The following is a 12,762-nucleotide window of genomic DNA, read 5'->3' on the forward strand; positions in this document are numbered from 1 at the left end:
AAAGCAGAAAAACTGATCTAGTTAAGTATTTCCAAAGTGTGATATTTTTCTCACTGATGGTAGGCAAGAACAGGGTAGGGTATAGGTTTTGGAGTAGATGTGAAGGAGGAAAGAGCTAACAGAGAAATCTTTAATCCTTTATCATATTTAATTGTTTATACATAATGTCAAATTTTTAATTTATAAAGTTGAATGACATTTTGTTTCAACTGTAGTTGTCTTTTATGTAGACATTTTACAGCAATTGTAAGTGCTTTGCTGTTTTACTTATCACAGAGATATAGAGTTTCTTTTAAAATACATTTATTTAATTTTTGGAACATGAATCAGTTTTAAAGTAAATGAGTAAATATCGGTCCAGATGTTACATGAATATGTCAAAAAAATCAAGTAGAAGTTTGGGAACATTGATCTTACACATCCATCCTCATAAGAGGCATGGTCTGGCAGTGGGATAAGATATTGGAGTTTTGTTGGCTGAGAAGCCTTCGCATATGGACATGCTTGGATGAAACACTGCCAACATTTGCCTCTCATAGTTTTTCTTATCCAAGCTCTCATGAATGACCAGTTCTAGCCTCTTTCTGAGTGATGTGTCAAATTCATTTGGGTCATTCCCCAAAATTGCTGGCTTGGGGTTGGAGGGGTAGGGGTAGAGAAGGGAGTGTCAGTTATAAATCAATTTATAAATTTTCTCTGACCAATTGTACAATGATTTTATACTTAATTACCTCATATTTCTCAAATAGTGAGGGAAGGTTCATTTTTATCAAGGGCAAAAGGATGGATGCATTTTAGTATTGTGGAAGTATTTCTATTTCTATCATGTTCTAAAAAAATGTAATCTAACTTTGTAGGATTGTGGACTCTAATCTCTAATACAGTTTTTTTTTTTTAATAGCATTTTCATGGCAGCCTCATGGCACACAGTTTAAGATAAAGACCCTCACCGGATGAGAACTAAGTTGTTTTTTAGGAAACAAATTCTGTTAAGTAAAAATAGGAATCTGATATGAGTACTAATCCACTCAAGGGATTAGTTCACCTTCTGAAAAGTGGACTTGGTAATTTGAGCATTGGTTCTAATTTCTGAGCATTCTCTTTCAAATCATTAAATTCTTAGTATTCCCTCCCACACACTTTTTTTTAAAGCTGATTAGAAAAAGAGCTGTTGATTCTGGCAACTCCTTTAGAGAAGTACCTCAGTGAAGTGTCCACTTTATCTGCAATTATTTGCTTCAGAAATATTTCCCTTTCATTTACAAAAAAAACCCTTAAACTATTATTACAAAATATTTAGTATCCAATAGATTTATAAACTCTCAATTTATGAGAATTATTTTTTCAGAAGCACACACAGAAAATGCCCACTATTACTAATTAACAATGGAAGCAATTAGAACATAGTGCTCTCCATTGAACCAGAAAAAAAGTTTCAGCTCCCTGTATATTACCAAGATCAAATATAAAGAGACTTTAGAAAAATACTGTTTTCATAGGAAATTTTAATATCTCTTTACTGATCTGTCAAAAGTTGAAAAAACACAAATATTTATACATAAATAAAATAAAGATTGGGAGAATAGAACTTACAAGGTGGAATTATATCAGAAAATACATATTCTTTTTAAATATCTGTGAAATATTTATTTGGAATATCCACGTTCACTATTTACAAAAATTAAAATTTAATTACTTATCACATACTACATCATAAGAAAGTATCAATAAATTCCCCAAAGCAGAAAATATACAGGCTGTATTTTACTACAGTGACATAAAATTAGAAATTAATGGCAATTTAAAAAAGAAATACCCATCCAATTGAAAGTTTAAATGCTGTTCTCCAAATGGGTATTAGGACAGAGAAGAAATCAAAACAAAATTACACTGTCTTTAGGGAAAAAAGGCAGTGATACTAATTATCCAACCTTAAGGCATGACTTAATTGTAAATTTAGGAAAATTACTATTCTCAAGTGATAACTACTCACCTCAAGAAAATTGAAAAAGAAAATGATCCTAAAGAAAAGAGAAGGGAGGAAGACAGATGGAAGCCAAAATATGAATTGAATAAGAATACAAAGAAAATTCAAGAGTTTATTTTTCCTGCAGGGAAAGAAAGACACTGAGAATACAAAATTCTGAGAAATATAATAATATAAACCTCAGAGTTATGAAAATAAATTAGAAATTCCAGATTATTTTTAAATTTGGAATATGTAGACAAGCAGGATAGACTAACAACTTTGAGAAAAGCAGTGGAAGTCTCAATTACCAGCTGATTTCACAGATGAGTCCTTTCAAATTTCCAAGGTACAGCTAATTCCAGCACTTTATAAAATGTTTCAAAGTAGAGAAAATAAAAAGGAACAGTTTTTCCAAAATTATTTTATAAAGAATATTTAATCCTGAACCCAAAATGATAAAACAAGAAAAATACAGAGCCATCACATACAAAGACAGGATCTGTTTCAGTGAATGAAAATATGTTTCATTCACTAGCTGATCAGTGGCTGATGATCACAGTCTAATTCCTGGGCTATTTTAATTATCGAAACTTTCTGTAGTACATATGTGGCTGTGCTTAGTCCTATTCCAGTGTTTGCAAAAGGCTGGCTGGAATTTCACAACTTGGAGTGCTTTCTCTGTGTATATACATGAATGAGTGACTGCAGAACTGATTTTTAATACATTAAAATTTCATCTCTAAAATTGGATCCTAGGTCATTTATCAGAGCTTGGAAGTTGTATTTACATCTTAAGGATCCAGTTATTTATCATTGTTGTAATTTAGGGTTTCCAAATAACCAGGGACTAGACAGGTATATATGATGATAAGGGCCAGGTAGGAACAGGCAAACTGGAGAATATTACACATGGGTAAACAGTTCCAGCTAATTGGTGCCGTTTGGGATGCAGATTAAATACCCTCAGAGATTTGCTTTTCAGCAGAAGCCATAAGTATGGAATTTCTTTGAAATTTTTCTGATTTTTAAGAATTCATAATTCAAATATTTAACAAGAATTACACTGTAAGACACACTACACTGGACCTGCAAATGTAAACCAAATGTGAATCACAGGCCACCAGTTTGCAAATTTGGCCTGGTCATCTTACTACTAAAACTGAGACCCTGGTAAGTTAACTGACCCATCTAAGGAGGTCTCACAGACAGGGGCAGGGCTGAGCCTTGAATACTAGTTGCCAAGACTGTTTACACTAAAAACCTATGAGAAAGCATAACAGAGTGACCTGCTAACCCTGATTCATAGAGTTTAAAATTATGATGAGTAAAACACTTTTTTTAAGCAGTAATGATAATCCCCATCACAAGCCAAGAGTTGTGATTTATTTTAGTCAAGTTTATTGAAGTATAATTTATATACAATACAGTGTACCTATTCTAAATGTATGGTGAAGTTTTGGCAAATGAAAACACCACCATGATCAAGGTGCGGGACATTTCCATCTCTCCAAAAAGCTTCCTCCTGCCCCACTGCGGTCACCATGCCTCTCACCAGGCAGCCCCTGGGAACCGGCAATCTGCTTTCTGTCACTACAGATTAAATTTGCCTTTCTTCAAATTTCATGGAAGTAGAGCCATACAGTGTGTAATCTTTTGTGTCTGTTTTATTTCACTCAACCTAATGTTTCTGAGATTCATCCATGTTACTGAGTTCATTCCTTTGTAATGCTGAGGCATAGTCCATTATATGAATAAGCCACAATTTGTCTGTCTGATCTCCTGTGATAAAAATTTGGAGGTTCCCTGCTTTGAGTTCATAGAAAGAAAGCTACTACGAACATTCTTGTGCAGGTCTTTCTGTGGACATATGTCTTCATTCCTCTTGGGTAAATAACCTAAGGGTGAAATTGTTGGGTTTATGGTAAGAGCATGTTTAACTTTATAAAAAACGTTTTTTATATAGTTTATAAAATATAAATCTATATTATGTATATTTTTATATATACTTATATATGTCACATTTTGAATTGTGAGTTTAGATAGAATCTGTAGCATGGCTGGAATGCGGAAACCCTCTGATCCTTCCTCTGAATTCTCCCACACTCTCCTCTAAGTTCTCGTTGACAAGTGTAAATGAATATTTACTGTGTCACTGAGTCAGAATTTTCTTTCAGCAAGATTTTGGGGAGGAACAGAAATGGAAAAGAGATCTGAGATCATTCCAATAAGAGAGAGCTAGCAAGCAACATCTGCACAATCTCTCTGAAGAGCCCTTTCTAGGCTTGTGCCTTCTGACTGGTGCCATTAAGATCCATGTCAAAATAGTATCCTCCCTCCTCGTTTTACCTCCAAATAATCTTCTCACACTCCTGCCTACCTGTTACCAAAGCAAGTCCAGCCAGATGCCTGAGTTTTGTCTGAGAAAGGCTGTCTTAAGATGGATCAGATCCTGAGGGCTGCCAAAGCTGAGATTTACCCCAGTGATCAGTGAGACATGAAAGGTATGCATGAGCTTTCATGCAGATGTGAATGCTGGTCCCAGAGGTGGAATAACAAGTGTGCTAAGCCCAGGTAGTTCATTAAAACTTTCTTGACTCAACAATTTCTCTGAAGATTACTCTAAATATGTGTTTATATAGTACTTATCACCTCTTTTTTTCTTCTTAAAAATGAGATGCTAAAACCTTTAATCCAAAGGGAAGTCTTAAAAGCTTCAGGATGAGATCACAGAATTGTTTCTCTCCAGGAGTATTTTAGGATGATTGCCATCACCCGGGAGATGCTCCAGAAAAATCCTCCCTAAAACAGTAAACTCCAGATAATACAATAATGTCATCTAATTGGGAAAAAATCAATACTTGAGTAAAGTCTGAGTTATAAAGATACTTTTAAAAAAAGAAGTGCAGGGTCTTGTTTTTGGTTTATGAAGGCATTTTGATAGTGTCAGAGGGGAGAAAGGCAAGGCATAGATCTCTGCAGCACATAGACATTGCCATTTTTTATGTATGATGCCAGTGACAGGCATTACTAATTGATCACAGTTTTTAAAGGACAGTGTTGTTTTTTTTTTTTTCAGAGTTGTTTAGTAGTGAAATATACAATGTGGTCCAGAATTTGCTTTTGATACCAAAATTTATTGGACTTTCAGAAAAAAGAGATTGCTATAAATATTATAAATACAATGAATAGCTGCCTCTATGGGTGTGTGTGTGCACGCACGCATGTCTTGGAAAGAGAGTGGAGTTTTTTTTGAATCTCAGGGAGTTTGATGAGGCAATTCAGATTATAACATTTTGGTGTTTTGATTGCAAATAAATTATGATTGATGAAAATAAAACAAGGTTTAGAGTCATCATATTCAACAAAATAAACTTAACTTTTAAAATATAGAATAAATATCTGACAGAAATGAGCACTGATATATAATTTTTAATAACATTGTTCATCAACTGGGTGTTATATGATATGTTTGAAAAGTATTTTCTGCAGATAATTAGTGTTAAACTGACTGACTAACTTAGAAGCACTAAGGAATGTTGTAAAAATTATTAGATATTGCTAGCGATTTAACTTTAAAATATAAATATCTTACGACTTCTCTAAACTCTGGGCTAGTTCCATTAGAGATTTTTACCAGTTTTGCAAAATGAGTTATATAAAAAGGGAGAAGAAAATCTATTACCATGTGAAACTACTTTTCTGTGATAACAAAGATTTTTGTCTTCCAAAGTTCACTGCAGAAATAAGCTGCCCTCTCGGTGATTTAAGTCTTAGCTGTCATTTGTAACTTCCAAACAAAAATTCCTATAGTTGTCAGAAGTATCCGCTCATCATTCTCACTGATGTTATAATTTTAAAAATGTTAGAAATTTTAACTTACAAAAAAGTTGAATTAACAAATTATTATCTGCTTTGTATTTTGTGTTTCCAAGTAGTATTCATGATGATTGCCCTAGAGCCTTTTAGCTTGGGTTTAAATCCTAGCCTTGCCATTGGTTAGTTTTGTGACTTTAGGTAAGTTACTACCCAAGCCCTCAGGCCTGAGTTTCCTCTTCTGTAAATTAAGGATGATAATAATAATAATACTTACCTCATAGGGTTGGTGCAAGGATTAAGGAAGTTTCTATTTGTGAAGTACTTAGAGCATTGTTGTGTGTGTGTGTGTTTGTGTGTGTGTGTGTTTGTAATAAGTGCTATATGAGGGCCTGGTAAATAAAATAAATTACATTTGAAATAAGGACTTTTTTGCAAAAATAATTCTAACATCTGTATCTTATCCTGTGAGTGTTTAATTAGGCAATAATTACTTAAAATCAGATTATTTATTATTGATGCAATACGTATTACCTAATCAGTTTTGGTTAATATTTTTAGTCAAAGTGTGTAGATAAAATTACCCATGATTTCATTCGCCCCCAATTAATTTTTAAAAATATTCTGATGAAAAGCATTCCAAACTTTACAAAGACATATATATGTATATGCTCTTTTTAACAAAAACACAATCATATTTAGGATAGTATGACATAGACTGTATGTGGGCAAGATTTTTGCCAGTTTTATTACTGCTGTATTTCAGTGTCTAGAATAATGCTTGGTATAGAGTAAGTGTTCAATAAATATTTGTTTAATGGAATAAAGTTTTTTATTGTAATAAAAATTTTACTTCATGTATTTGAAGATATTTTAATATTGTTAAATATTATTCTTCTGATATTGCATATCATTTTTAATGAGTGATTAACATCCTATCTAATTAATATAAATATTTCTTCATCAACTCCCCCAGTGTTGGACATTATCATTACTTCTGTCTTGCTATTATAAACAAATATCGTGACAAGGACTCATAGCAAAATTTGCATTCACTTATGGTTATTTTCTTAGAGTAACACCTAGAGGTGGCTGACCAATGAATTAGATGGAATTTTAAGGCTTATGATTTATTCGGTATTTATTTAGTAAATATTTACCAAATATCTAACCTGTGCCCTGTACTAGATACCTACTTGGGAATACCATGGTGAATTAAGCAGGTGTAGTCCTATTGTATCGTATAGTCTAGTGCAGAATTTGGTAAACTATGGACCATGGGTCGAACACAACCTAATGGCTTTTTTCCCTCCTAACAAATGAAGTTTTATTGGAACACAGCCACATTTACAAGTTTATATACTGTCTGCGCTCTCACATTGGGATGGCGGACTTGGATAGTTGGGACAGAGACTGTAGAGCCCGCAAAGCTGAAAATATCTGGCTAATTACAGAAAAAGTTTACCAACCACTGATCCAGTCAACTTTAATTTTGGCATGTTATCCTCCTGAAAGTTTATGTTCTCAACTATAATCCGGGAAAAGTCCTCACATTAACAAGACAAATGTCTTCGTTTTCACTGGATTTATTTATTTTTCTTAAGGGACTCCTTACAACACAAGTCATTTTTAGTAAATGACATGCATGAGTAATCACCAAATCTGAAATTAATGTGATCAGAATTATTGAAATTTACTTTAAATGAGAAATATTTGCTGAGCCTCTGTGATTGACTGAGCCCTCAGAAGTTTTATTGGACTTTCCTTATATGCTCATAAGGACCGAGAAGACTATATTGTTGAAAGCAATAGTATGTCATTTTACATATGAAATCCATTTTGTTTATTCTGAAACTAACCTACATTACCTTAATGACTTATGTAATCGGAAATATCAGTTATTTGATTTTTTCCCCCGTACTGGCCTCACACAGGCACGCTAATGATTATTTGTCAAAGTCACACTGTTTGCTTACAAGGTATGAAGGCTTTTTAGACATTATAATGACGGCTCTTGATTCACTTGATAATATTTAGAATAAGCCATAAAAGCCGATCTCTGAACGAACAGAACGCTTTTATTGGCTTTTAGTGCTATTACTGCTGTCATAAGTGGAAAATTGGCCTAATGCAAGTAATACTGCTGTGTCATACTGCAAAACTGGTGCTTGGTTTTAAAGTTTATTTCTTCTAATGAAAGTATGGCCAGGTATGCGGATGGTTCTATCACCTCCTGGGCTGAAGGGCCTGCTGCCACCGTGGTCTATGGTTCATCTGAGGAACAAGGGTGGATGCACTTGAAGATGGGTGGGAACTTGGGTAATTAGGCATGTGCTCATTTGTTATATAAATTCTTGCTGAGTCCCATTATGTGCCAGTTACAGGGGATGAAGGGAAGAGCAGATCTGATTAAGATGGAACTCAGTTTTAATAAGAGGATGACTAGCCTGCTGGCCAGATTTTATTGGCTCCTCAACGCTATAAATTAAAATTTTATTGAGATATTACTTATGTATAATAAAGTTCACAAATCTTGAGCATACGGATTGATTTAATTTTTTGCGTATGCCCGTGTAACCACTAGCCTTCAAAATGTAGAACACATTCAGCACCTTAGACAGCTCCTGTCACCCCACTCCCAGTCAGCCCCTTTGCCCCAAGAATAACTACGGTACTATTCTGACTTCTATCACTATAGATAACTTTTGACTCTTCTTCATATGAATGGGACCATATAATGTGTATTCTTTTATCTTTAACTTCATTTGCTGAGTATCTTATAGGTAAGATTGACCCATGTTTTTACATGTACCAGTAGTTCATTCTTTTTATTGCTGTGTAGAATTTTCTTTTCAGGACTATCCCACAATTCATTTATCTACTTTATTGTTTATTGTTAGGGGACATTGAGGCTGTTCCCAGTGAGTGGACATTTTGAATAAACCTGCTTTGAACATTCTTGCACATGTTCTTGTGCAAGGGGTATAAAACACTCATTTCTGTTAGGTACAAACCTAGGAAATAGAATTGCTAGATTGTACAATGGGATTTTGCTTTTTTGTTTTGTTTTGTTTTGTTTAGCCTTGGGTAGATACTGCTTTGCAGTTTTCCAAAATGTACATCCATCAGTAGCATATGAGAATCCCAGTTGCTCTGTGCTATTCCAGTGCTTGGTGTTGTCAGCACTATTGTTTTAATAGATTTAAATGCTTTTATATGCTGCATGTACAGAAAATGCAAGAAAAATACACTTGGGTTTGGCATATGTTTTCTATGTACAATTGATCATGTGTGGAGAATATAATGGGCCACAGAGAGGTAGTGAGAACACAAGTTTTAGAATCTTAGGGATTTAGGTTGACATCTCTATCTCTACAAATTGATAAATGACTGGTCTTGGTATAGTAACTTATGTTATCTTATGCCTCAGATTCCTCTTCTGTAAAGCATAGCAAACCATCCCAAGTCAAAGGGCTGTCATAAAGACAAATGAAATGACACAAGTAGCAAGTTAGTGTCTTGGCTTATAGGAAGGCATTCGGGACCTCCTGATCTGTTCTCTTATCTCTCAGACTTCATTATTTGACTCTCCTTCGTCTAATAATTAAGATCCCATACTTCAGAATTAAACCACATTTGCTTCAACTCTGCCCTTACCACTTAGTAGCCAAGTAGTCTTGGATAGGCCACTTAGTTTCTCTGACCCTCACTTCCCTTAAATCCCCTTTCATGGTGATTGAGGTGATAAAATGAGACCACATACCTGTCTGGCACAGGGTAAAAGTTCAAAAAAAGGTCACACAGTTGTGTCAAATCGAATGCAGGAATCGAATTATCAGATGATATTTTATGTCTCTTAAGTGTTTATCCATGATGGTTCCTTTCCTTGAGGGATCCTCCTCATCATTACTTCCTGCTTCTTCCCCACAGGTGGACTATTTCTTTTATTTGAAACTCAGCTCAATAATTCTCTTCTCTGCTAAGCTTTTCCTGATGTCATAGTTGTCCAAAATTTTTACGTTCATAAGTCACCAGGGCACTTGTTTGAAATGCAGATTCTTTAGCTCCAGCCACAGAAATTCTGGTTCATCATGTCTTGGGTGGGTCTCATGAAATCTTCATGCCTAAAAAACTGTGATTCCAATGTAGGTGGCCCCTTGACCTGCTTGAACGCCCTGTGTACTCAACATGGCAAGTCCTGGCTTGAAATTGAAGCCCTTCTGGACAGATACACGACTCAAGAAGATGTGTCTGTCCACTTGGAATCTGATGTGTTCTCCCACCAAATTCCCAAATGGCCACCAGTATTATTCCAACCACCTAAATTTCATAAATCAGATCACGTTACTTACATGTGTTAATGCTTTTTCATTCCTCCCTAACAAAAAGTTAAAATCTTCTCTCTTCCAGCCCCTGAGCCTCTCTGGCCTTCACTCTTACCACTCAAGCTGGCTCATCCTGCCTCTTTGGCCTTGAACATGGCAAGCATTCTCCTGACTCAGGGACATTGCACTTGCTATTCCTCATGCTAGAAATTCTCTCCCTGTGGGTATAAATGTGGCTCTTGCCCTCATTTCATTCTGGTCTCTGCTAGTGTGTTACCTAATCAGAGAAGCCTTCCTTGACTACCCAATTTATACCCTACCTGCTTCTACTCCTTAACACTTCTCAACACCAGGTATTCCATATACTTGTTTGTTGATTGCCTACTATTCTCCACTAAAATGTAAACACATATGACTTTTTCTTTTAATTCCTTCTACAGAGCCTAGAACAGTGGCTGGAAAAATGAGGTGTTAAGTAAATATTTGTAGAGTGAACAAATCTGCCAACATTTTCTCACCAATGCAAAACAGGAAATGGGGAAATAAAAGATAAGTCTTACAACTTTTGGTGTCCAAGGTATGCCTGTCACCAAGACTAACTCTGGTAACAAGACAAATGGAGCAGGAGACTAAAGAAGCAGTTGAATATCCCAGTCATCAAGAGTTTGGGGGCTAGTCCTTAGAAACCTCAGTATGATTCTCTTCAGCAATGGCTTTGGGGTGATTAATAATCAAATAATAGAATCTACTTATCTCGGCACTGATACCAGCACTAGGTGGTCGGGAGCATAAGCAGTCCTGTGGCAGGAGAGGTCTGTAAATCCCAGCTTTATTAGAAGGGAAGACACTGGAATAGTTTTGCAGAAGCCTTGCAAAATGATGCAGTACTCTGAGTGATTGCTTTTTGGTTGGTCTGTGTTTTTAATGCACTGTACCTGGCAGATGGTAAATGCTCAATAATAGTGGAATTAATAGGGCCTGGATTTGGCAGTAGCTGAATCTGGGTAGTTACTATTTAGACTGATGGATATCATTATTCTTCCTGGGTACTATAGACATATGCAAAGAACAAGGACTTTGAGGACTAGTCTCAGCATCTCTTTGTTCCTGTTACCTAATCTGTATAATGGACGTAATTGGGTCACCCACTTCCCTCTGTGGGCCTTGCACAGATAAAAGGGATTGATGTTTGGGTCAGGTTCTTTGTAGCAATTATCATGATAAGGGTTGGGGTTTGGATGTCTGAATTTTAAGGGGGTTGTCGTTTAGAGTTCTGATTTCATACAGAGTAAGACAGAGTAAAGAGTATGAGATGCTTATTTCTTAAAAAGAAAGAGAAAAGAAGAAGAAGGAAAAAAAGAAAAAGAAAAAGGATCTGAGGAAAATATGGCCAAATGTTAACCTCTGTTAAATCTCGATGGTGAATAAATAATGTATTTTTAAAAGAATGTGTAAAATGTCAAAAATCAAATAGTTAATATATGTGCTGTTAATAATCTCGCAAGATTATTAATCTTAACTCTGTTTCTGATCCCTGAATGTTATTCTCCTTCCTCCCCCCAAACAGACAGCCTTTACATAGTCTTTGCGTGGCAGAAATACTGGCTAATGGCTTTTTAACGTCCTGAATAGAACTTCATTTGAAAGCCCAATTAGACTGGTTTTCATGAGTACAACTCTTAAAACTGTCACTTCGTTCTAGTTAAAGTTCCATGAAAGCAAGGGTCATATTGTGTTTAATTCATAGTTTTTATCTCATTAGACAGACTTAATGAACGTTAACTAGCAGGAAAAGTGACAAGGCCTAGATATTTGTACTTGCTCATTCCTATGATTTTTTCTTTCTGTAATCTTGCCCTAAATTTTCTAGCAAGGTTAACTCAATTCCAAATTGTAAACTCTCAAAATTTGTATTTGACTCTTTATGTATTTGTGTTAACCTTTCCGGAAACAAAAACAAAAGCAAGAAAAGCAGTCTTTGAATAATGACAAACATCAAGAGTAAATGGAATTGGTGTAGCTGATCTATGTTTTTGATATTTTACTGACAATGTTACGTGGGTTAAACTTTAATCGCTATAGTTCTAAATTATTTGTTTCTTACCAAGGAAAATCATATTCTTGAAGTAATTTTACCTATCTCTGTACGACACATATCCTGTGCAAAATAAAAAAAAAGTATTTTTCACCTATTTTAATGGTTAACAACTAGGGTTCTGGACCGTAAGGGTTTTGCATCTGACTTTCCCACTTACCATGTATTGATCTTGGGCAAATTACTTCTATTTTCTAGAGCTCAGTTGGTAATGCTGATAGCCATCTGATGTGTTTTTTGAGAGAATTCAATGAATTCAAACATGTAAGTACTTAAGACAATAGCAGACAAATTGTAAGCATATATGTACACTGTTATTATTAGAACTAATAAATCGAGTTACTAATGTTTCCATGCAGAACTCTTATCTCCCTTCTCTGGATTGGCCCACAATCCTGAACTGGCTGTGTTCTGGCACCTGTCACCGTATATAATACTTCTCCTGTTTCTTTGCCCATATCTGCCAGTATACTCTGATATTCTCCTGAGAAGGGACAATACTTTTAACACAGGGTCAGGAACATCAGTGGACAAAACGGCCAAATCTTTGGCAAATGTGC

The 12,762-nt window shown here is 35.2% G+C and overlaps 1 protein-coding gene and 1 long non-coding RNA gene across 4 annotated transcripts in view; one reads left to right on the forward strand and one right to left on the reverse strand.

The window, feature by feature from the left end:
• MDFIC2 (MyoD family inhibitor domain containing 2) overlaps window positions 1–12,762 on the reverse strand; it is a 111,740-nt gene that overhangs the window by 78,359 nt on the left and 20,619 nt on the right. The window lies entirely within an intron of this gene.
• The window catches only part of LOC118356102, a 132,961-nt gene that overhangs the window by 55,198 nt on the left and 65,001 nt on the right, over window positions 1–12,762 (forward strand). For all 3 annotated transcript variants that reach the window (XR_004819434.1, XR_004819433.1, XR_004819435.1), the window contains exon 3: window positions 12,401–12,466. This is a non-coding gene — a long non-coding RNA (uncharacterized LOC118356102). The remainder of the gene's footprint in view (window positions 1–12,400; window positions 12,467–12,762) is intronic.

This window comes from Zalophus californianus, chromosome 1 (assembly GCF_009762305.2).
Source record: "Zalophus californianus isolate mZalCal1 chromosome 1, mZalCal1.pri.v2, whole genome shotgun sequence".
Lineage (NCBI taxonomy): Eukaryota > Metazoa > Chordata > Mammalia > Carnivora > Otariidae > Zalophus > Zalophus californianus.